Here is a 7777-nt window from a genome sequence, read left to right on the forward strand (position 1 = left end):
ACCCGTTGAACCTGCGGATGTCGCCACCCACCCAGGTGGCCCTGCGGACGTCGCCACCCACCCAGGTGGCCCTGCGGACGTCTCCATCCACCCCGGTGGGCCTGCGGACGTCTCCATCCACCCAGGTGGGCCTGCGAAGGCCGCCATCCACTCAAATGGGCCTGCGGACGTCGCCATCCACCCCGGTGGGCCTGCGGGAGTCTCCATCCACCCCGGTGGGCCTGCGGGAGTCTCCATCCACCCCGGTGGGCCTGCGGACGTCGCCATCCACCCCGGTGGGCCTGCGGACGTCGCCATCCACCCAGGTGGGCCTGCGAAGGCCGCCATCAACTCAAATGGGCCTGCGGACGCCGCCATCCAACCCGTTGAGCCTGCGAAGGCCGCCATCCACTCAAATGGGCCTGCGGACGCCGCCATCCACCCTGTTGGGCCTGCGGGCACCACCATCCACCCAATTGGGCCTGCAGAGGCCGCCATCAACCCCGGTGGGCCCTCCCACGCCGACGTTGTTGCCGCCTTCTGATCCGGCGCCTCCCGCGACGACAACATCGTCTTCAGCAGCTCCCCCCATGGCGTTGCCAGCTTCCTCGTCTCTGGCAGGCCTGGCGCCCAAACGCCTTGTCCTCCCTCCGGTGACTTAGGACTTTTATTTATTTTATTTTATTTTTAGAACGTCTTTTATCCATTATCGGAAAGGGGGCTACTGGCAGGCTTGTCACTGACAATTTTGTTATGTTCCGTTTTTCTCTGTTTTATTTCCTGTCAGCGCTCTTATTTTGTTTTCCATTTCCTACACGTCTACCTGAGCGCTCACCCGTCCCTGTTTGGCGGCCTGGCACACCTGGTGGCAATTGGCAATCAGGCTACTATTTATACCTGCCTCGCCCTCCAGTCGGTGCTTGAGGATTGTAAGCTGTTTGCTGGTTCCAGTTTTCCTGGATTTTCTTTAGGCATTAAAATCATGTTTTCCTGCAAGAAGCCATCTTGGGGTTCGACATCAACACTTCTTGACAAGTATATGGTTGGTACCAGTGATTGGATCGATATCTTTCATTGTCAAAGTCTTTTGTTTCTGGTGTTTACAAACTCAGGACTTAGGGCAAAAACCAAAGGTCCTAAAAATGACAAAAACAACTGTGTGATAATTTCTTAGAAGACCTTTTAGTTAATTGCCAATTACAAGATAAGACAACTCTGCTTTGCTATCAAGGCCCATAAATGACTAAGAGCTGATTAATGTGACAAGGTCCTGAATGCGGTTCAACTTTTCACCCTGCCGTTGTCCTCTGTTTATCGCAGGGGTGTCCAAAGCGTGGCCTGGGATCCATTGGATGTCCACAGCAGTGTGTAAAAGCACAAAAAATAATATATTTAAACTACTTTAAACACTAGAAAAAGCACCGCTCCTTTTTGGTAAAATTTGGGTTTTCCATGAAATACGTATTTTGTCATGGCTGGTTAGATCTTAGTTTATAGCGCAATCTAAGATAATTTCTTGATGCTGTTTGCTATTTAACACCAGCACAGCCATTGGAGACTTATTTCTAATTTGTGTCAATATTACAGCGGACATAACGGAGCTAGGGTGCTAAATTGTTAGCAGCCTAGTGTGATAGGTCAACCAGAAAATAAATAATAATAATAATAATACATTTTCTTTGATATAGCGCTTTTCTTAGCACTCAAACACGCTTTACAGCAGTGGTCCCCAACGGGGCGGTATAGCTCGGTTGGTAGAGCGGCCGTGCCAGCAACTTGAGGGTTGCAGGTTCGATCCCCGCTTCCGCCATCCTAGTCCCTGCCGTTGTGTCCTTGGGCAAGACACTTTACCCACCTGCTCCCAGTGCCACCCACACTGGTTTAAATGTAACTTAGATATTGGGTTTCACTATGTAAAGCGCTTTGAGTCACTAGAGAAAAAGCGCTATATAAATATAATTCACTTCACTAATTCACTTTTTGTATCCGCGGACCGGTCAACGCTTAATAATTTGTCCCGCGGCCCGGTGGGGGGGTCCTTTTTTTTTTTCTTGTTTTTGTCATGAAAAGGGGAGTTTTTTGTGGTTGGTGCACTATTTGTAAGTGTATATTGTGTTTTTTATGTTGATTTAATAATTTGTTTTTGTTTTTTTGTAATAAAAAATTCTTCTGCGACCCGGTGGTTGGGGACCACTGCTTTACAGGCTAAAAAAATAATTAAAATATAAAACAATTTTAAGTAATATAAAATACAGGAAATGTAAAAGCAGTACATTGTTAAAATACATAAAACAGGACATTACAAGACACAGAACATTAATCACAGGTTAAAAGCAGATCTGAAGAGGTGTGTTTTGAGGAGGCTAAAAATGAATAATTTTATCCACGCTAAAAGGACATAAGCAAATATAATACTTTATATTACAAAAAAAAATGAGTATACTTAAATATCTGCTTGTCGCATTCACTTTAAAGCAGGGGTGCCCATTACGTCAATCGCGAGCTACCAGTCGACCGCGGGGGGTGTGTCAGTCGATCTCCAGCCAGGCTTTTAAAAAAAATAGACCTAAAAATGAGTGATCATCAATCTTCACCAAGACGTCACTTAAATGACATTCACGGTACCGGAGGGTCTTGTGAGATGACGCTGGCTGCTGCAAGATCATTATTATGAAAATATGACCGAGAGGAAGGCGAGAAACACTTTTTATTTCAACAGACTCTCGCGCCGTACCTTCCGTCAAAACTCTAAAGGCCGACTGCACATTTCCTATCTTCACAATAAAAGCCCTGCTTCATGCTGCCTGCGCTAACTAAATACAGAGTCTCGGAAAACTGGCGTGCACAAACGATCCCTCAGAAAGCTGGCGTGTGCACGCCAGCTTTCTGAGACTCTTATTTTGTTAGCGCAGGCAGCATGAAGCAGGGCTTTTATTGTGAAGATAGGAAATGTGCAGTCGGCCTTTAGAGTTTTGACGGAAGGGACGGCGCGAAAGTCTGTTGAAATAAAAAGTGTTTCTCGCCTTCCTCTCTGTCATTTTTTCATAATAATGAACTGGCAGCAGCCAGCGTCATCTCACAAGACCCTCGGGTGCCGTGAATGTCAATCAAGCAAGCTACGGAATTTGCCGCCAATGTTTTTCTTGTAAAGTGTATGGAAGCTGGATGAATTAGATGCCAAAAACCAACCACTTTCATGTGGTATTGTACAGAAAGGACAACTTTTTTTTCTCCTCCATTTGAAAATGTGGGCGTTATCATCATTACTGTCTGATTCCAATCAATGCAAGTCATCAGAATCAGGTAATACACCAACTTATATTCTTGTCTTCATGAAAGAAAGACATCTATATGTGTTACACATGCTTGTATTATCATTAAACACATTTAACTTGTTTACAAAAATGTCTCTTTCATAAATAAATAAATATAAATGATATATATAAATGAGGTAGATCCCCTCGAGTTGGTCAATTGAAAAGTAGCTCGCCTGCAGAAAAAGTGTGGGGACCCCTGCTTTAAAGCAAGTTATGTGTTTGTAGAAAACATTTCATAATCAATTGCATTGGCAATTGTGCAAGAATATCAATATATCCACCGTTACAAGTGGTCCTCGGAAGGCCCCCACAACTGCGATGTGGCCCTCAATGAGAACAAATCTGACACCCCAACCCTAACACATTTCCCACTTGTGAAAAATGTTGCGGATACCAGAAATCACATCAGTCGAAAATAAGTCCAGCTATTTCTTTTTATGTATCTTACATGTTTATGAATCCCAGCACTGTCCCCCAACCTAAAAAATAAATATTAAAAACTTAGTATATTCGAATATTTTTTGGGTTCTGTTAAAGTTTTGCAATGTGCTTTGTGTCAATATTCTATTATCATAAATGCTATGGAGCAATAGTTCATGTCGTTACTAATTCTATGCTAAAAACCTTGTCCTAAAGCAGGGGTGTCAAACTCATTTTAGCTCGGGGGCCACATGGAGGAGAGTCTGTGTCCACATGGGCTAGACTGGTGAGATCATAGCATTAAGTAAAGTAAAGGCAACTTCAGATTGTTTTCTTTGTTTTACCCTGTTTACTAAAAATAGAAGGGGCAAATTCTAAAAATCTACATATTACAAAACAATCCTCTTGACATTTGAACATTTTTGAGGGAAATCTTGGTGCATTTTCAAAAACACCATGAAGAAGATAATGAACTTAGACTTTGTTTAAGTGTATTTAGAAAACTGTAAGCACTTCCTGTTTAGCATTCTCATGTTGGTGCTTGGAAAAGCAAGTGTTTTCTCAAACCACCACATTGGTGAAATCTACAACTGCCACAACACATTCATTCATCATTCTCCAAATATTACAATTATAATATAAACAAAAAAAAAAACATGACACAAAAGCCGAAATCAAGGTAACCTAACTAAAAAATGAATCAATGTAAACATAGTAGATTTAAGCATTAAAAAAATTAAACAATGAACACAATTTTACAATGTACTTCAGGGTGCGCTTTGCGCCATCAACCAATTGCGAGCACTGCACGGACCTCTAACTGCTTCAAAGATGATGGTAATTTTGACTTAGCGTATTTCCTTGAATAGCCGCCAGGGCGCTAATAAATTTAAAACCTCGTCTCACACCTGTGCTTATTTAAGGCATGCGGTAAAAGTAAGCGGGCGCTAATCATTTTAAAACCTCTTCTCACCCCTATGCTTACCAATGGAATGCAGTAAAAAATTGAGTGTGATGTAAGGATACCATCATGAAAAGCACATTTAATAAAAAAAAATACATTATAAGGGTTATTATTTTCAGCACCGTCTTTTACAGCTCATTTGTTATGTTTTATTTGTCTTTAATTCATAAAATACAAGGTCGTGAAATTCACTTTATGACTCAAATCCAAGCACTTGAAATGAATGTCAATTAAATGAATCTACAAAGGAGACTGTTATCCCTAGATTGCAGTTTTGCGTTTTCACCGCCAGGTGTCAGTATAGCAACATATGTCAACATGCAGTGTGTCAACAGTTTGGATTTCCAGTATAAACCACCATGTAGCAAGTTATTTAATGTTGTAAATGTGATGTTTTTTGTGTTGTTTACTGCTTTTAATGTAACCTTGCTGCTGCCCTCTTGGCCATGCAGGTCTCCCTTGGAAAAGAGATCTTTGATCTCAATGGGATTTTGCTTGGTTGTAAAGAATGCCGGTAAATAAAAAATAAAAGAAAGGTGGTCTTACCTTTGCTTGTGAATGAGATCCATGTCGGCTCCTTCTGATCAAGGGCATTGATGGCTTGTTTATATAAGGATTCCTTATCTTTCTTCAGCTTTAAAAAGTCTCACAGAAAGCTGCTATCAGTTAGCTCGGGTGTGGGCAACTCCCCATCTGTTCTGCTCCGTGGGTGATATCGTTATCACAGAACCACCAGAAAGGGCATGGCTTGAGCAATTGGACTTTATTTATTTTTCAATAAAACCTCAGTCAGGTCGTCTGACACCCCTGTCCTATAACGTTCAGTCCTGTTACTCAAATGAGTCATCTTTGTCTAAAGAACCCTGCACACAATGTACAATTATAAAATCCAGTTTCTTGAGATGAACCTATACACATTTTAAGGAGTTATATATGTTTATTTTCAGGTTGAGAGTTGAAAAAGACATAATTAACAAGTAAATGGCACCAATTGGCCCATACAACTCTTTAGCATACCGCACTTTTTACTTGATTTTTTTGTGTGTGTTTTTTTTTATTAAACTTTGATTTATAATATGCAACATTTACATATAAGCAAATAAATAACAATGATCACATTTAAAGCTGCAAGCAGCGTTGGTCGGGTCCGCCGTTGGCCGCCGCCGCCGTGTCCCGAGTCCCGATCTTAGTCAGACCTACATAGAAGTTTTTGTTTCATCACTCTATGACATTCCTAACAGAATTTACAAGCAGTTTTGTCAGTTTTTTTTCCTAGGGGGAGCTAGAGCACAATTTTCATTTTTGGGGTTTGGTTTTTTATTGGATGGCAATTTTCACCAGTCCTGATGTGTGTGTAAAATTTGGTGAGTTTTGAAGCATGTTAAGGGGGTCAAATTACAGATTGGCGTTTCTGGATGTTGTTGATAAATGGCTTTCGCTTGGCATAGTATAGCTTTAACTGGCACTTTGAAGCATTTTAAGGGGGTCAAATTTCAGATCAAAGAGGCAAAAGTAGAATTTTTTGTGAAAATGTTGCTTTGAATGGGTTTTTGCAAAATTTTTGTTGATTTTTGCCCCAGAAGATACAATTATGAAATTTAGGTATAAGTCAGCCCTATATAGAGGTTTTTGTTTCATGTCTCTACGACATTCCTAACGGAAGTTACAAGCAGTTTGGGGTTTTTTTTCCTAGGGGGCGCTAGCGCGCAATTTTCATTTTTGGGGTTTGGTTGCTTAATATGTTGGGGTGTCCCGGTAGACCGATGTGTTTGTCATATTTGGTGAGTTTTGAAGCATGTTAAGGGGGTCAAATTGCCGCGCGTAAGTGCGGAATAAACAATAATAATAAAACGCAGCAGGAACAATAGGGTCCTTGCCTATGGCAAAGGAATCCTGTGGAGTCCTTTGCCATAAGCAGGGCGGACCCTAATTATGTACAGAAACAGTATAAAACAACGTCAGGGGGTTGTAAACTCAATAAAGCCATATAAAATAGTGTGTGTGTGTGTGTGTGTGTGTGTGTGTGTGTGTGTGTGTGTGTATATATACACAGTGTATATATATATATACACACACACACAGTGGGGCAAAAAAGTATTTAGTCAGCCAGCGATTGTGCAAGTTCTCCCACTTAAAATGATGACAGAGGTCTGTAATGTTCATCATAGGTACACTTCAACTGTGAGAGACAGAATGTGGGGAAAAAATCCAGGAATTCACATTGTAGGAATTTTAAAGAATTTATTTGTAAATTGTGGTGGAAAATAAATATTTGGCCCATTCCTCCATGCGGAACTTGTCGAGAGCATTGATGTTTTGGGGCTGTCGCCGAGCAACACGGACTTTCAACTCCCTCCACAGATTTTCTATGGGGTTGAGGTATGGAGACTGGCTAGGCCACTCCAGGACTTTCAAATGCTTCTTACGGAGCCACTCCTTCGTTTTCCGGGCGGTGTGTTTGGGATCCACGTTTCATCTTCAAAGCTCTCACTGATTGAAGGAGGTTTTGGCTCAAAATCTCACGATACATGGCCCCATTCATTCTTTCCTTAACACGGATCAATCGTCCTGTCCCCTTAGCAGAAAAACCGCCCCAAAGCATGATGTTTCCACCCCCATGCTTCACAGTAGGTATGGTGTTCTTGGGATGCAACTCAGTATTCTTCTTCCTCCAAACACGATAAGTTGAGTTTATACCAAAAAGTTCTATTTTGGTTTCATCTGGCCACATGATATTCTCCTAATCCTCTGTTGTATCACCCATGTGCTCTCTGGCAAACTTCAGACGGGCCTGGCCATGCACTGGCTTAAGCAGGAGGTCACGTCTGGCACTGCAGGATTTGATTCCCTGTCGGCGTAGTGTGTTACTGATGGTAACCTTTGTTACTTTGGTCCCAGCTCTCTGCAGGTCATTCACCAGGTCCCCCCGTGTGGTTCTGGGATTTTTGCTCACCGTTCTCATGATCATTTTGACCCCACGGGATGAGATCTTGCGTGGAGCCCCAGATCCAGGGAGATTATCAGTGGTCTTGTATGTCTTCCATTTTCTGATAATTTCTCCCACAGTTGATTTTTTCACACCAAGCTGCTTGCCTAT

The 7777-nt window shown here is 42.1% G+C and overlaps 1 protein-coding gene across 5 annotated transcripts in view; it reads left to right on the plus strand.

The window, feature by feature from the left end:
* Window positions 1–753: 753 nt before the first annotated feature.
* Window positions 754–7777, plus strand: part of bicd1a (bicaudal D homolog 1a) — a 127202-nt gene continuing 120178 nt past the window's right edge. For 2 of the 5 annotated variants that reach the window (XM_061917947.1, XM_061917948.1), the window contains exon 1: window positions 756–1014. The gene's annotated coding sequence lies outside the window, so the exon portion shown is untranslated. Of the gene's footprint in view, window positions 1015–7777 lie in introns of all 5 variants that reach the window. The other 3 variants (XM_061917944.1, XM_061917945.1, XM_061917946.1) reach the window with 3 other exon arrangements.

This window comes from Nerophis ophidion, linkage group LG12 (genome assembly GCF_033978795.1).
Source record: "Nerophis ophidion isolate RoL-2023_Sa linkage group LG12, RoL_Noph_v1.0, whole genome shotgun sequence".
Classification (NCBI taxonomy): domain Eukaryota; kingdom Metazoa; phylum Chordata; class Actinopteri; order Syngnathiformes; family Syngnathidae; genus Nerophis; species Nerophis ophidion.